Source organism: Magallana gigas, chromosome 7 (assembly GCF_963853765.1).
Source record: "Magallana gigas chromosome 7, xbMagGiga1.1, whole genome shotgun sequence".
In the NCBI taxonomy this organism is placed as follows: Eukaryota; Metazoa; Mollusca; class Bivalvia; order Ostreida; family Ostreidae; genus Magallana; species Magallana gigas.
In genome coordinates, this window is record NC_088859.1 from 47,226,508 (window position 1) to 47,242,060 (window position 15,553).

At 32.1% G+C, this 15,553-nt stretch overlaps 1 long non-coding RNA gene across 1 annotated transcript; it reads left to right on the top strand.

Annotated features, from left to right (window-relative positions):
* Positions 1 to 3,526: 3,526 nt before the first annotated feature.
* On the top strand, positions 3,527 to 14,426 carry LOC136270088 (uncharacterized). Its single transcript, XR_010707763.1, has 4 exons — positions 3,527 to 3,605; positions 3,973 to 4,077; positions 6,410 to 6,540; positions 14,383 to 14,426. It is a non-coding gene; the product is annotated as an uncharacterized lncRNA (long non-coding RNA).
* The last annotated feature ends 1,127 nt before the right edge of the window (positions 14,427 to 15,553 follow it).

Below are 15,553 nucleotides of genomic sequence, written 5' to 3' on the forward strand. Positions count from 1 at the left end.
TTTAAACTATCGCACGGGTCAAAATGCGTGATAGAAGCTATGTACAGTGTAATTGGAAACTTTCATTTTATATCAATATGTAGTATGACCTATTATAACAAATGAGAGTATAGCACAACTGTCACAAGCAATACACGTCCTTTACCGGCACCACCTCCCTCCCCATAAAAAAATGAAACACCCTCGTTTTATTTGCTAAAATGTGTGTGGTTCAAGATTTTTCTAAAGGACATACCCGATTAGAATTTAAAAAAAAGTCGTACGTTTAAAACTAATTTTGTCAAAACTTTTAGATTCATTTGGTTATATTTTGGTCCATTTGGGTAAATATATGCACCAGCGCAGCTCTAATTTATATATAATCAGGCCATAAATTCAAAATATTTTCAAAAATTAATAGCTTTAAATCCAGTGGATGAAAGAAAAGGAAAGCAAGTCGAACTCGATGAGTGCTAATACCTGTGTTGAATGAATGGTACAGTAGGATATGCGCAAAAAAGTCCCGTCTACTCTTTCCTACCCTATACTTATTGGAATATTAAATCCGATTATAAGAGAAATTAAAAATCAAGTACGGATATGTACCTGTTTATCAAAAGTAAAACTACTCATAATTTATCTATAGTGCATCGTTATGGAGCTACACAGAAAGTTTTATATTAATTTGCCGAGCCAAATAAAAAAAACCTGGAAAACGAAGAGAAAACAAAGTGGGGACAGAATAACTGACAAATTAATTAGGACTATATAGCCGCCGCCCCCCCCCCTCTTGAAATGTATATACTGAACAGATTATTGGCGTATAACATCTGCACACAATTTAAAGAAAATTTCATGTTTTTTTTTATCATTTTCGCTAGCTAATGTAAGACATCACAAATACCCCAAGCCCCCTCACGAAAAAGGAAATGCTAGGTGATGAGAGAGAGAGAGAGAGAGAGAGAGAGAGAGAGAGAGAGAGAGAGAGAGAGAGAGAGAGAGAGAGAGTGTCGATGTAAATCACAGGTGCGCTAACACCGTTAAAATTAAAGCTTGCTAGTTGGTCTGCCCTACCTTAGCTACCTCCTCTCTTTTCTCGTTCTAGAGGCTTAATTATTGTCTATATATGCTTGTAACAAATCAAATCAATTTCAAATTCTAAATCAAACTGAATTTGACACTACAAAACTCTCTCTGTGTCTGTCTGTCTGTCTGTCTGTCTCTCTCTCTCTCTCTCTCTCTCTCTCTCTCTCTCTCTCTCTCTCTCTCTCTCTCTCTCTCTCTCTCTCTCTCATATCGACAATGGCATTGCCATATTCTACAATACACTATTCTTATCTGGATTTTTGTCTTTGAGGTTGTAATTCATTATATCTTCTATGGTTTAAAACTTTATCATAACCTATATTTTGACATGTCGATTATCAGGCACGTAGCATCGGGGGGGGGGGGGGGGCTTTTTCTCGCAGCAACAAATTTTTTAAAATTTACATATAAAAAAATGAATTATAACGGAGTTGGCCCCCACTTTTTTGGAAGTAAATAAAAAATTGATATTAAAATAAGGAAATGAGGAGTCAAATAGAAGTAACACCCCCCCCCCCCTCCACGGATTAGGAATTTCCTGATTTGGAGGGAAAAAAAATTTTGGTAGGAAAGAATTTTTGGAAGTATAGTTTAGTCTCCCCCCCCCCCCCCCACACGGATTAGGATTTTGAAGATTTTTGGAAACTTTTTATTTTTTTTTTTGCTTGTCAAGATTTTTTGGATGGGTCTGCCCCCCCCCCCCCCCACTTTCAAAAACGATGCTACGTGCCTGATTATTTTTTTGAGTTTCGTTTCATAGCTAAAACATTTAGATTAAACAGATCTTTCTTCGCGAGCCGATTTTTACACAGTTGGGGCGAATACACTTCGGGTTAAAATTGTTCGGGGGGAAATACATACAGGGCAACCAAAACCACTTAAATTCGCAAAGCCAACAGTGTTATTTCTAATTTAATTGTTTATACTGTGTGGGGTTAATTCATCAATGTTAATTTAACCATTTTATAACCACTATATAAGAGCTATTAAGACATTTATTTGTAGGAAAGAGCATGTTCGAATGATCTTTATTTAGAACAGTTTGATGTTGCTAGGATACAGGTTTCAGATCCATGATTTGATTGGTTAATTTAGATATTGAATCTCGAATTTCGAATCTCGAATCTCGTATTTCGAATCTCGTATTTCGAATCTCGAATCTCGAATGATCCTTCTCGGCTTTCGTACTTTCAGCCATGTCGGCTCTTCAGACAGTTATACAAAATTTTGTATAACTGTCTGAAGAGCCGACATGGCTGAAAGCGCTAACAGTAAGCAATTTATTTAATTTGGACTGTCGCATTCTGTTTTATTTATTTAAGTATTTTTTGCTGTACAAAGGCTTTATTTATCTACATAAACAATCAATTCTCGAAGAGGCCAAAGGACCAGGCTAAATTTAAGGCCAAAACTGAGGCCAATTTGAAACCCAACCCAAGGCTAGGTTTTAGGATTATGTCGTTGTGTACAAATGAAAATCAAGGTGCTTGAACAATCTGCTTAAAGCTATACACGCTATAACTTACGTCAATTTTGAATGACAGTGAAAACGCATGTGTTTGTCTACTTATAAAAGTTATCCTTAATCTGTAAATTACAATGGTGAATTCCATCTCGTTACAAAGATATAGATTTTTAATTGTTTATTTTCCTGCCAGGAAAATATACCTTTTCATGAATATTGATAAAGGAAGAGCAAACCGACCTCATTGCGCATGTCCGCGGAGAACTAGGTACTCGTTATTGTTTGCCTAATTAAGTATCCAACTTGATTTTTAATATGCTTAACAGTTGTTAATTTGAAATACATACATGTATAATGAGTAAAATTTATACGTTTGTCATTCATGATACCCTTACTTCTGCATTAACACTTATAGGATCTATAAATAGCACATAGGGGAAAAACACAGGTCTACGTCATTTTTTTAATACTCACAGGCTTGTATTTTTTTCTTTTGTTTGTACTCGTATATCGGACAAATTTATGCTTTACTGAAAATATCCTTTCCTTTGTGAAACTATCACAATTATGAAGATGTTAACCCTTCACCAGTTTTGGTATGATAGGCTAAATTTAGCTGTCGATATCACGTGATAGATTGATATTCACGAGGAGGCATTACTTTCCTGGCAGGAAAATAAATCTTTTTTATTGTTTAATATTTGATATATTTGTTACGTGACCGAATTGAGCATTATAATTAACAGCATAAAGGTAACTTTTATTAGTAATCAAACACATACATTTTCCCCTTTATTCAAAATTGACGCAAATTATAGCGTGTATAGCTTTAATTCGAATTGGATAAATGCAAATATTGCTTAATTTATTTTTAATGTATCATAATAGTTATTTTGCATGATTGCAAATATGTGAGTCTAATAAATATAACTGAAACACTTTTAAGAAAAGAAGCCAAAATTATTAATATTTATACACAGGGCTTTATATTTTTAGATAAGACCTATCCTCGGAGATGCAATGAAATTCAGGGCATTTATCATATTCAGTTTTGTTTGTCTTCATGACTTATCAGGTTTGAACTTTTTTATCAGTATATATTTTAATTGTTTCCAATATTCAATTTATATCTTTTTTACAAAAACTACACACGAAGCTGTGTATTATTCCCGAGCAAAAAATAAAAATTATTTTCAACGTCATTTGCATACTGCTGGTAACTATAAATGATTGCAACTTGTGTGTATTCTTAGACATGAATTAGAATTTTATTTTCATAAACATAAAGTTAAGTTCTATTATTTCCAGCTATTGTTTGTTAAATATGAGGCAAATTGTTAATCAAATAGCAGTTGCAATGATAAAATATACTGACATGTACATGGAGCTAAACTTAACAGTTGATTAAGTCTTTAATTAACCCTTACAGGTCTCTTTTACAGGTGCAACAAATGGTTCGTCTCATATCTCTCAAACTATTGACACATGTTATAACTTTCAAGAAAAAGATAAAGGAGTTGTCCAGGTTCCGGAAAATGCACCTACAGGTACTATAATTATAATCATCTCAGATAATATTGAGCAATCTTTACAAATTGTAGCATATTTAGGTATAGGCAAACATAGAATGTTATCTTCATTATCAATATCACGGGTCTTTAACTGTTTATAGAGAAAATGTCCAAACTAATATATTTCTCCTATGGAAAGAGGGTGTTGCAAAAAACAGGATTATTCCCCATGCACGGGTATAGGTTCTAACCCCTAGCTCCCCCGTCAAATTTAAATTCCTTTACATTTACAGAATACTATTACCAAAAATATGCCTCATATCCGCCTCTGGAAAACTCAAATAACCGTCGAACACCCCCCCCCCCCGGGAAATTTTTTCTGGATCCGCGCATATTTCCCTAGCACCCCTGCGAATGTTACTATCATTTAAATTTTAGACCACGTGGTTTTATTTGAACCTTTCAGTTTCGCAGTTTAAAACGTGCCTCGTGTTTATAGTGTATTTCATAGAATCTAGGTACTTGTAATCAAATATAAAATCTGGACGTTTATTGATTTAAAACTTTATCTTCATTAATTGGTGGATATTGTCAACCACATGTAGAGTGATTGAACACGAAGGATAACTCTGTTCTGAATATCATTGTTTAATTTAAAAAACTGCTAAATGATTTTTGTGTTTTAACATAAACCAACGTAGGATATGATATGAAAAACGACCAGTACTTACGTATTTTGAGAATATTATCCGAACACTTATACTTCTGCTCGAAATTTCACAGTACTTTATAAACAAATCTCGGGGAAGTCTCGTGACCTTTCATTCGAGAACCTCTGGGTTTATCCCATACTTATCAACGATAAAGAAATCATTCCGAAGACAGTCGCAGGGGTGCCTAAGGTGGAATAGAAATTTAAATACCCGTAACGCATGAAGATTTATATTTAAGTATAGACACATTACGTAGACGACTATATTAACATAGCGGCTTATGTTCTGCATGCAGTTTTACACAAACATTTTACGTGCATATTGTTCAAACACGGCAACCATCATTTGATTTTTTTTTTAGAATACAGTTAGGAAGATGACTATGTTTTCTGTCTTTTGAAGTTAACATATATCATCGATTTTGATTTCTACCGTCCAGTGTTTTTAAAATATCATTCTTTGAAGCTTTATAAATAAATATGATTTTTGGTCTTCAGAGCCGTCAGAGTTGTAATTATGATCATCGTTTCTATTGTATCTAGATAAACGCCTAGTCTAGATAAAAAGGTGGAAATATTCATCCGTACACATTCTCATCTACCTATGGCTTACCACCGACTCACACTTATTTAAATTATTTTTTTCCCGCTTTTAACAACGTGTACATGCATCTTAAAAAAGGCATACTCAATTTTTTCGTAAAAAAAGAAAACAAAACCTACTTTCCAACCTGATGCATACATTGTTTTGACATTTCCTGTTTAGAAGAAAATGTATATATATCAAGTTTAAAACGGATACTTCACACAGTAAGTTATGTTCAAAACAATTAAGCACGTATGCAAAATATAACACTGACAAGCTTTTAAATTACTTTATTCTGACATTCTTAAATTATCTATATTCGTTACCCTTTCATGCGATTAAACAAATATGTTTGAAAAAAATGTCCACTGTTCCGAGATTCGAACTCAATCTGTGTTACAATCCATGTCAAACAGCGTAATCACTCGACCAATCTAGACATGACTTATAACAGCGAAAGTTTCTTAGATTTTAAAGGGTATTAATGATTTTCCCAAAAGTTAATTTTTTTTTACAACAATGAGGTTTCTCGCTTTGTAAAGCATGAAATCTGCCATATTTGTTTGTGGTAACCATTTTCAATTTATTTTATAAAAGTTAGTACAAACTCTACAGATAAAATTTTACACTGCTTTATGTACAGCGTTGCATGCAAAAAGATTATCACCGATTTTTTTTCTTTGATTTTTCCATTTTATATGCAACACCTTAAGGTAAAATTCGCGTAGGAACTGCAACATTTTCTTTGTTCTACTTTTGTACATCAGTCAGAGAGATGAGTGTATGATAACGATGGGCAGGGGTCCTCCACCAAAATTGTAAATGCAGAGTCAGGACCTTATTGGTCATTTGGTGAACTATTCTTTAAAAAATATTAATTCTCGTGTTGAAGAACCGGTAGTTCAACAAAGTGTAAACTACTACCGGGTAGAAGGGACGACCTTTGCCAAAGTTGTGAATTTGTTGACTCAATGTTCATAGAATATATTGCTTTGATTATCCTTAATATATTAAATAAATATAATGGGATAATTAATATAGTAAGTTTACGTTCTTGTTTTATTTTGTAGGGACTACACTTTTTAAAATCAGCAATATAACGAAACTAGCTTTTAAATCAGTGCAAAACAATGCATTCAAAATAGTAAATCATACAAGTTTCTGGACAATTGAAACACACGCTTCACTGGATTTTGAAAAAGTAAGTATGATGTATGATGAATACAATTAAATTATTTTTAGTACACACATAGCATATACTCTTACCGCTCCTTCCTAATAAAAGTGTTGATGTTGATGTCAGAAATATAACATGTATACATTACACAAAACCTAGAAAATATTCCTATATGAAAACACAACCTAAAGGTTATGACATATAATATGATCAAAGTTTTTTTTAAAAGAAAGCTGTTGGTAGGGATCAGCTGACATGTTGAATATTGTATATCGATCCATTTGCTTCTACGTCTACCTAGTCTGAAAACTAGAGTAAGCGTTTTGTTCACTTTTTGTCTGTCTCATTTGTATGTCTGTCTTTCCGTCTGTAAGTAAACTTACTGACCAAAAATGTTGCCAAAAGATAAAATAGCAATAAATATGAAGTCTTATATGTCATCTTGTTTGAAAAGTATGCATACAAGAACAAGACCAGAACAATGCCTTTTCAATCACTGCTGTCGAACTGCTTGAAGATTTAAAAATCTGAAAAAAAATATGAAGGCATTGGTGTCCTCTCTACAACCATTTGTTGAGAAAATGTTTGAATTTTGCTCATTTAAGTTGTAACTTTGCCTCAAAATAGGGTACCCTATTTTTATAAGTCGACATGTGATCTTTTTTTAGAACAAGAAAAATCCAGTCTATACTTAAAACTCCTGTGTTTATGGAGACACATTGACGTTATATTTTCATAGAAAAAAATAAGTGTCAATTCAAAATAACCCGTTTTGAATTTGATATACATCTGATTACCTATTCCATGTTTTTATATGGGGATTATTTAGTTCTATAAGTATAAAATAAAGTATATTCTTTTTAGATGTGGGATAGAGGTGTAAAAAAGTGATTGTCTTAGATTAAAAAAGTTTAATCATATTTCAACGAAAATATATCTGCAATGTACCTCCATAGACACAGACAAAAATACCTTGTGTTTTTTGAGGCCAGTTTTTAAAAAATAGTACCCTACTTTGAGAGAAAGTTACAACTTTAACGAGCAAAAATTTAAACTTTTCCTCAACAAATGCTTGTAGAGAGGACACAAATGAACCCTCTTTATATTTTTTTCCAGGTTTTTAAATGATCAATATAAGTCCGTACCTTTGCAGTTCGACAGCTGTTCTTAGTGATTAAAAAGGCATTCTATTGTTTTTGTATGCATACTTTTAAAAAAAATGACATGTAGGACTTTGTATATATTGTTTTGATATCTTTTGGGAACATATTTTTGGCCAATTTCGATCAGAAACAAGTCAGTTCAAGAAATGTTTAAAAATTATACAGATATGTGTATAATTAAACATCAGGCAAAAATAGCATACTGTGGTTTCATTAATATTCGTGGGTATCAATTTTCGTGGATTTAATTATATCAACAGTTTCAAGGACACGTAAATTCGTTGTTCATGATCCTATCAATACAAAATTCAAGTAGAATAGCACTTCAATGAACATTAAATTTCGTTGATCAACTTCACAACGAAATCCACGAAAATTGGTATTCAACGAATATTGACGAAACTACAGTATATCAGTTCTCTTCATCAAAGATCAAGGTATAAATATTTGTAATAGTAATAATGTATACTTTTTAAAGCTAAATTTGGTTATATGCCTTTTGACTGTAAATTTTATTTTAGAATTTTCATTGCACATGTTTCTGCGCATTCTAGTATAATACAATAGATTTATCCTTCTTATGATATTCTTTCGATATCATTTATGAAATTGAACTAAAAAACAAAATACAGATAAAAATATTTTGATTTTTAAGGAAATTTTTATTTTTTAAACGATTTTACTGTTGTGTGGAAGGGGAACGTTGCCATTGCGCTTTTATGACGTTATGATAAAATGAAGCTTTGAAGGAGTACGTTATAAGAAATAACATGAAAGAAAATAAAAATTTTATACACAGAATGTTGTTTTCCTTGAGGACATTATCCTTATTTTTTTTAATGAATCCATCACACCAATCTTTATTCGTAATGCTCACAATGTATTGCAAAATTTGGCGCATTTTGATATTTTGAGATGGCCCCAACTAAAAACCAGACAGTAGAATTTAGTATTTCTTAGATAGAAGGTAGGAAATTATATTACTCATCATATAATGATATTTTTTAAATCTGTTCTGAAGTGCGGAAAATGACAGTTTCCTTTATATTCCTATCGTTAATGTACTTCTATTTTGAGATGTTCCCTAAAAAGAACGAGATGGTCGATTTTTTTAAAGCTTCGCAAATAAACTAGAGTTGCTTTAAATGACATATGGTTAAAAATAAAGAATAATAAAATCGGCCTCCTCAATTGTCAAAGTTGTTACTCCCGTTAGATGACTGTGAAATATGGATTTCAAAAATGTTGATATATAATAATTAGACGTTTAGATTTACGATTTAGGTCACCTGTGTCACTCAGGTAATTTATTGCTATCAGTCTTCGTCTGTCGTCGTATGTCGTGCGATGTCTGTTGTCCGTTAAAATTTTACATCCTTTGCTTCCTGTCACCTACAAGGCCAAGTGTTACCATTTTTTGTTTGAAGCATCTCTATGATAAAATGAATCTAAATTGTGAAATCCATGACTTTACCATCCCGGGGTGGGGATATATATGCAAAACAGCAAAATTTTCACAAAAAAACATCTCCTCTGCTACCTTATATGTCGAAACAAAACTAAATGCAATGTTAGAATGGTTATGAAGCCCTCTACCAATATTGTAAAATTTAAGGCCATATAACCACAAAGTAAAAAGATATTAAATCTTTAAAAAAAAGTCTTCTCCACTCCCTTTTATGTATCAAAAAATAACTAAATGCATGGTTATGATGTCCACAAAGCCCTGTACCAAACTTATGAAATTCATAGCTCCTGGGTCAGGGGTTCAGGTCCTAGGACGGGGCCATTATGGCCATACAGTGAAAATGTTTTTTATCCTAAACAAAAATCATGTTCTCTACTTCCATATATATTTGAGAAGAACTTAATTCATAGCTATGAAGCCCTCTACCTAAAATTTAAAATGTTTGAAGGCTTACACGGGCATTGCCTGCTGCATACTCCACTTATGTAAATATATATTTGCATAATAAAATATGTTCAAATCATGCAATTAAATTGTCAAGTTTATGACCCCTTGGCTAGAGGTTCGGGTCTTTTTAGAAGGACAAAAATGGCAATCAAAGCCAAAAATCAAAACTTCTACGTAAACTGTTACTTGGCCTTACCAAATTAAATACCGGTGTTGTATCGCAGTTTTTCCCCCATAGTAGCTTTCCCCCCCGGAAAACCTACTATATAGTAAACTTTTCCCCCGGGGGGAAAAGCTACTATATAGTAGCTTTTCCCCCATAGTAGGGTTTCTCCCTCACGTTTTTGGTTCAGATTTTATAAAAAATATTTATGGAAATTCAATAAGGATTAAAATTAATGTTTCTACACTCCCAGGTTACATACATGTATATCTGCATTCATCTGTACAGGTTAAGTTTCGTTTTGCCGATTTATTATTTTTATAGACAATGCTGAAAGTTGAACATGTGTGTAATGGAATTTCACATATAACTTAATTTAGGTAATTTATTGAAAAAGGTTTTACAAGTTATACACTTATATGCATAATTCTGTGTTCTGAAATTGTATTAAACGAGAATGTTTTAAGAATTTCTTGATAAATTTATCAGACTGTTTATCTGTTTGTGACAATTTCATCCAGGCTAAACCTCTGTTTTAGAGAAATTTTGTGTCCGATGTTTCAGAGCCCGATTTTAAAAATCCTTTTATAATAATTACAGTGCATATTCTTTAGGGTCCAATGTCTCATAAACCAGAGATGACTATATCACCATATCACCATATTTTTATAGTGGCAGTGGTTTACCACTTGAAGATGACTCTGAAAATTTCAGCTCTCAGTGTAGGCCTGGGGCCCTTGATGTTTCAGGTCCCGATGATTAAAACCCCATCATAATGATTGAATAGTGTTCTATAAGTGGGAACCCGAATCTCAAATTCTAGAGATGACCAATTAACCATATTTTCTCAGTCATAGTGGTATACCACTTAAGTATTGAATCCTTATTTTTTGAAAGATATAGTCTCATAACTGCAACGGTGTGTGCATACAAATTGAATAACGCGCGTTAGCGCGTTATAAAAATTTGTTTGCACACACCGTTGCAGTTATGAGACTATATCTTTCAAAAAATAAGGATTTAATGCTTATATTTACATTTTTTTTACCTTCTTGTCTTGTACGCAAATGCGAATTATACCTCAAAATTACTGTATTATCCTACGGGTAAGTTCAAATTAATGGAAGAGCCACAGTAACAGCCACAAGCGTGATCTTTGATTTTCGCTTGTGACGTTGTATTTAGCAGCGTTAAACGTTTGTGACGTCACCATTAAAACTCGTGATTTAACCTATTAGTACCCTGTCTGTGTTATGGTGCTATATCTGCGGTAGCTTTACATGCAAAATATATGTGAAATGTAAATATTAGTAGATGACACCGAAAATTTAAGCCCCCCTGCAGGGTAGGAGCCTTTGTTGTTTTCGAGCCCGATGTTTGAAATCCAATTACATGTACATGTATAAAGAATATGTATTTTTAGGGCCCCATATCTCAAAAACTATAGATGACCATATGAACATATTTTTACGGTCATTTAAAAGTAAAAACATCATTTAAAAATACACAATCACTCATATATTTCTTTATCAAAATGATTGAAAATTACGTTTAATTCTGCTGCTTTTTATTTTAATTTACGAACAAATTTTTTTTAAAAAGGTACGCGGGTAAAATTCATTATTCTTCAAAACGTTTAATCAATTCATAAGATGACTAATGATATAATAAATAATTAGATAAATAAATCAATGAACGTTTATTCATAAAAGGAGAAACCGAAAATCAAAAATAAGTAACCAACCTAAGCGCATATACGACTTTTTTACTTGTTAGTTGATTAGAAGAACAAGCTTATATTAAAAAAAAAGTCAGCTCATCACAATATCTGTGTTGGTTGTTTTTTGTTTTTGTTTTGTTTTTTTGATTACCCTTGTTTAATTGTTCGAAGAAATAATATGGTACACAAGTAAATCTTTATTGTAAAAATATGAAACAAATAGTATAATTTTGTTAGGTAATTGAATCGTATATCTTGATTTATATAGCATCGTTTTCAAAATTGTATATTTATAAATCACGTTGCAAACTTAAAAGTGAAAAAAAATTAGCAAATAGTGAGTGACAATATAAACATAAAGTTAGTTCAGGCTCCAAAAGTAACCAGCAAAGATACCGACATTGTTCTGGTTGTGAAGACATTTCATTTTTTTTTAAAATGTTAACATCATAATATCTCGTGTTTCGTAGAAATGTGCTTATAATTATGAATATGCGTAACTTTAAAACGAATGGTAAACACTAACTTTACACATGCTTTTACTACATAATTAAAATAACCCTTAACCATGATTTAGAACCCCATCAATCAAAGTAAAACTGAAACATTTCAGTTTCTCGTCACATCATTGCATCCTGTATCCTGTTTGATATTTAGAAGAAGAAATATATAATTGTTTTTAGGATCGTCAATTCTAACGGAATTAATCTAAAATTGATAGCCTTTTGGGCGAAGGGAGTAATACATTTCCACTTTTTATTCCATTCCTCTACAAAATTAAGTCAAGATTGGTCAGTTAGTTCCCTAGGAGAATCTTATACATTGATGGTAATACATTGGAAAATTAAATTTCCAAACCGGCGTATTTTCACTTAAATGTGTCCTCACGTGTTCATAACGTCGAAGTCAAAACTGTAGATAAGCATCAATTAGATGAAAAAGATTCGAGGTATTCCGAAATCCGTGTAAAAGGTGTTCCAAAAAGGGATGAGAACAGGTGAAATAAACGATATTTACACATGCATGTTATGAAGGTGCATGCCTTAATTTATATTTGCGGTTGAAAAACCATGTATTTTATTCTATGTATTAATAAATGCCATAATTATCCTTTTTTGTGAGAAACTAATATCATATCAGTTATTGCAAATTATTGTCACGAATGGTCCGCAATAAACATGGCCGGAAAGTAAAAATGGGGGGAAATCCACTATATAGTAGGCTTTCCGTGGGGGTAATCTGGCTATAAAAAGGGGGAAAGCCCACTATATAGTCAGCTTTCCGTGGGGGAAAAACTGCTATATAGCCATTTTTCCGGGGGGAAGAACTGCTATATAGCCATTTTTCCGGGGGGAAAGATGGCTAGGGGGAAAAGGCACTATATAACACCGGTATGGGTTCTATGCAGGTCTCTTTTTTGACCCCTTCCCTCCTCCCCACTCCCTTTATAATTTTATGTTTAAAAAACCTTATTATAAATAATGGGAGGAGTAACAGTCACAGAAGTTTTGGATGAGGGTTGAAACTCCAAAATGAGTCTCAGAATGCTAAAATGACACCCTCTGACAGTTCAATTTTAAGGCTATAGTACTCAGGTGACCATCAAGGTCAGTAGGCATCTTGATTTAAATAAACTTTACTTCTCAAATTGTTTTGGTATATGGAGAAACTGGGCGTTATCCCCATTGTATGCGTATTTTTACAAGAATGATATCATGCATTTTGGGGAAGATTGATTCACAGAAATGATAGTAAAATTATGTAAAATTATTTATTTGCATCTGTATAATAGACATGCTAAAATCCAGAACACCAATCAATTGATATCATGTATACGTAATATTATATTAAACACAACAGAAATGAGTAATATTAAATGTTGTATGAATCAAACCTTTTATAGTGTCAAATGGATAAGTGCACCTAATCGAAAACTTTAAGATCCGTTTCGCCAAAAATGGAATAGTTGTATAATGAAATGTTAGCCTTATACATGTACATATGTTAACCGAGAAATGATTTTTTAAAGATAAACACAAAAAACTATGTCAAGTAACAAGGTTTTGTCTTTTAGAGAGAAACACACAAAATCAATGTCATATTTCCGCACATCACCATTTATCACATAAAGTATCAACAAGATAACTATTCTCAAATAATCACAAATATCTTGGTTAATATAATCAATCTTTCTTAAAACAGTGTATGGACATTCAATTTACCTTTTAATGTATAAAGAATTTCTTTCTTTCACATTTTTTCTTCATTAAATCTACATTTTATCTTATATTTGTATATTGTATAAGCAACAAAGGCTATCAGATTGCTAAAAAACGTGTTTTAAAAAAGGTTGTATTGTGATAATTCATGTAGAAAGTTAATTCTACGCTGCTAGAAGATCATGTTTAGATAGAAAATAAATTCACAAAGTATTACAAATAGAACACTAAGCGATATTTTGCAACAACGAAATATTACAGTTATTGATATTTTTAAACACTGAGTATAATTCAAACAATTCCGATATTTTTGAAATGATAAAGCTACCTCACTTTTACCTAAATGCATTTAATGCCTCATTTTCGCTACCCAAGGGTTTTCGGTCCACTTCGTTCCAAATAATATAAAACATGATGTATATTATCTTTTTAAAAATCATGTTACATATATAATCGATCCTACTTTGAGGGACATCATGCCATTACTCCATGTTAAGCCTTGTTTGTAAGTTTATCCACTTGATAACCAGCAATCTTTAAAACAAAATGTTTTCAAAATTGTCATTAGGAAAACAACACTTCTATCATTATTTGTATCCATTTGACAGTTAAAGTCTCTATCACATTTTGATTAATCCATGCAATTACTCTTTTCAAAAAATCAATCCTTTCTTTCTCATTATTAGAAACAGCAGTACACCATTAACAACCTACTCTGTACAACTGAGGTAAGTGTACACATTTACAAATAATGTCAATATTTATACACCTTTGAGAAAAAAGGACTTTGAATTGTGTGGGAAAGTCGTTTTATGCAACTAAATTTTTTGATACTGTAAAGCCGGAAATTATATTATGTAGAAAATATTTTTATAATATTTATACTGAATATTTATCCTTCAATTTGGAATAAAGCAGTGGTGCATTCAGGGTGTACTAAAGCATAAATAGAAAAAAAATATCAAAAAGTACTAAACATATATCTGTCGACATATGAATACCGACATTAATTTATGGTTACTGACTATAGAAAGGGTGCTATCTCTAACCGACATGTATTTTGATTTATCTGATCTGAGGAATCTGAAGCACTTGACATTTAGATGAATAGGAAAGTGGGATGTCTAAGATTCTATTTTCTGGGTTTATGTCAAATTAAAGTCAGGCCAGGCTCTGTGAACCGTGAGGGCTCGGTGCAATGATTTGTCTTCCGTCTAGGCATTGATCATTGATATATACATGTACAAAACCAAATAGAACTATAACAACTTTGCAACAAATATCAAAATGAATGCATCGAGCTCGAAATGATATTGGAACATACATTTGTCACGAAAAATCATTAACAAAGTCTGAAGAAACAGCATATAAAACAAAAGGGTCATGGAACACATCGCTATAATGGTTTTCAATTTATTTCACCTAATATTCTCTTGCGTAACATAATAATTTCATTGTCAATTTTCTAGCCCTTTCTGGTAATTTATTTTTACGGTTAGCCCCTTTTTTCTGTCAAAACTTTTCTGTTGTAAAATCAAATCTTGTGAAAGAATTAACAATTTTGTTGTATAAGTTATAATAACAAGTTATTTTATAAAAACAAAAGTCAAACACAAAGTAACATTAAGGGGCTTGCCCTATGCCTCGTTAAAGGGACTCTTTACGAAATGTCCATGGATGTCATATTCTTGAAAGAATGACTTGAAACAACAACTTGTTCAAGAGTTTTTAAAAATAATTTCAAAATAACTAGATATGTATACATAAGTTTAAAGAACAATTATTTATGCCCTTAAAACGCCTTATACTGATGAATAAAAGAAGAAACTGTATGGAGATTACTTCAATATGAACAAT